The sequence below is a fragment of the Myotis brandtii genome, unplaced genomic scaffold (genome assembly GCF_000412655.1).
Source record: "Myotis brandtii unplaced genomic scaffold, ASM41265v1 scaffold103, whole genome shotgun sequence".
Classification (NCBI taxonomy): Eukaryota; Metazoa; Chordata; class Mammalia; order Chiroptera; family Vespertilionidae; genus Myotis; species Myotis brandtii.
The window spans coordinates 5,516,622-5,519,053 of record NW_005353460.1 but is presented as its reverse complement, the minus strand read 5'-3'; positions in this window follow the sequence as shown (position 1 = coordinate 5,519,053).

Below are 2,432 nucleotides of genomic sequence, written 5' to 3'. Positions count from 1 at the left end.
CAGTTCGTATGATTTTTCATTATGTGAATGTAAAACAAATTTTTCTTGAAGTCTTCTCAATGATCTTTCTTTTAAACATTCTTCCTTACACTAAGGGGTCGAGAAATAACAAATACGTGTCTCACCTGGCTGTTTCCTTTGATGCGTTGTGGGTCTTTGTCAAACCAGGTTTCCTACAACCCAGTTTCTGTGGAATCCCTTGCACTTAAAGTGACCACCTTGTCAGGCCTGCAAAGTCAGTAGGTGAGCCTGGCTCCCCTGTAACTTGCTGTTGGATGTAGAGGAAAACAAGGCGTGAGACTTTCCTGGAAGGACTGTTGTGTAGAGAGCCCCTATATTCCAGCTGCTCAAGTTTTCAAGGCTTGACACAATGGACTGAAATCTCCCTTTTCATGTCAGACTGCTCATCCCATGCATGATAGTACAGTGTTCTTGAGGTTTCATTGTGTAGCCCCAATTACCTTCCATGAAGGAAATTATTTTAAAAGCTTCGCGGACGTCAGTAATTGTCTGCAGAAGCCATGTGGCCATCACATTCCTACATGAGCTTGGATACAAAGACAATGAGTTTATCCTTTGAAGTTACGGAATTTCCTGTATTTTCCTTATTTTCGTGTGTGTGTGTGTGTGTGTGTGTGTGTGTGTGTGTGTTTCCTGAAAACTTTGGAAAAGACCAAAGAGAAGGGAGTGGAACTTAGCTGTCTCCTTACTGCATGGTAATGTTCCCAAGTTTATCCTGTCTTCCCAGGGAATACCTACTTAGAGCTTTGATGAAAGACAGTTTGAGATGCTATATAATGCAGCTATGGGAAAGGTATGGCTAAGTTTTATCATGGTTCTGATGATTCCTTGACACTTGTTAATAACTGTTAATAACAGTAATCAAAATATTATAGCTCTGCCCTGGCCGGTGTGGTTCAGTTGGTGGGAGCAGAGTCCCATACCCCAAGGGGTCTTAGAGGTTCAATTCTGGTTGGGGCACATACTTAGGTTTCAGGTTTGATCCCCAGCCCCAGTCGGGGCCTTACTGGGGGAGGCAACCAATCAATGTTTCTCTCTCTCTCTACCTCTCTCTCCCTTTCCTTCTCTTTAAGAAGAACATGTCCCCAGGTGAGGATTGAAGAAAGAAAAATAATTATAACTCCCATTTACTGAGAACCTATATAATGTGCCAAGCAATATGCTGAATGTTGGGTTTTTTTTTGTCTTTCCCTAAACTCCATAAAACAAGGTGCTTTTTTTTACCAAAAAGTGGCTGTTCTGTTTGATATGGTTCAAATTAATGTTATATATTTTACATATAAGGAAGCTGAGATCCAGATTTTACTTAAGTACACAGTTGTCTGACTCCAAAGTTTATGCTTCTTTGATATATTAAAGTATATTCCTCACTAAGATTTAGCCAGTTAAGCAATAACAAAGCCAAAGCTAGAAATTAGTTCTGCTTCTATAATTATTCTATCAATTATCAACACAGTTGCCAACATATGCAGTATTTTGTTTCTGTAAATCTCAAGTAGTTAAAAACAGTGCTATCAACACATTTTCATATTTGACAGGACCCTATGAAATAGATTAGATACCATGTTCTATAAATTTAATAACCTTGTTTCTGGGTTTGAAGTCAGCTGCATTTAGTAGCCGCTATAACATGTGATATTCCCTGTGCACTGCTCAAGGGAATAAGATATAGTCAATGTGTGTGCCTCCCAGTGCAGTGCACTCACTGAGATCTTTGTAAGACACCATCAAGAAACAGGTGGTAGGTAAGAGTGAGACTGAGACAGATGATTTAAATCTGAGCACTTAAACCGAATTTTCATCTCTCACAGGAGGAAGCAGGCACTGGCTTTTATTTTTATTGTTAAAGTAATATATACTTGAAAAGAATTCAAACTATAAAACTGTATCCTGGGAAAGATTAAGATCTGGCTTTTCCAGTCCTCCCCACTTGTAGTCACTTTAACCATTGGTATTTATCTTTTTTGACTTTATTTTTCTATTGCAAAAAACTCTGGATCATAGAAATGTAGTGGTGGGAAGAAATTAAGGAATCCTCAGGTCTAGCTTTTCCATTTTGCAGTAAATGAGAGGTCCTATGAGATTAAATAGGGTCATAATTGTAGTAGCAGAATTGGAGCTCAACTCCAGGCAATGCTTGGGCTTCAGTTGAGAGCTATGATGTTGGACACAATCGATAGCACTGTTCTGTTCTAGATGAAAAAACTGACTGTGAAAAGCAAAAGTCGGACAATTGAAGTTCAGATCCACTTTGGAATTCATTAGCAAGATTGAGGTTTATTGTCATCTTCTCCAGTAGAAAATCTTCTTTCTATTGTTTATCCCCTATAATCTTAAATTGGCTTCTTTCCAAACTAAGGTGGTATTTTAATACCTCATTTTTGAGCCACTAGCTCCTACAGTTCCTTTTT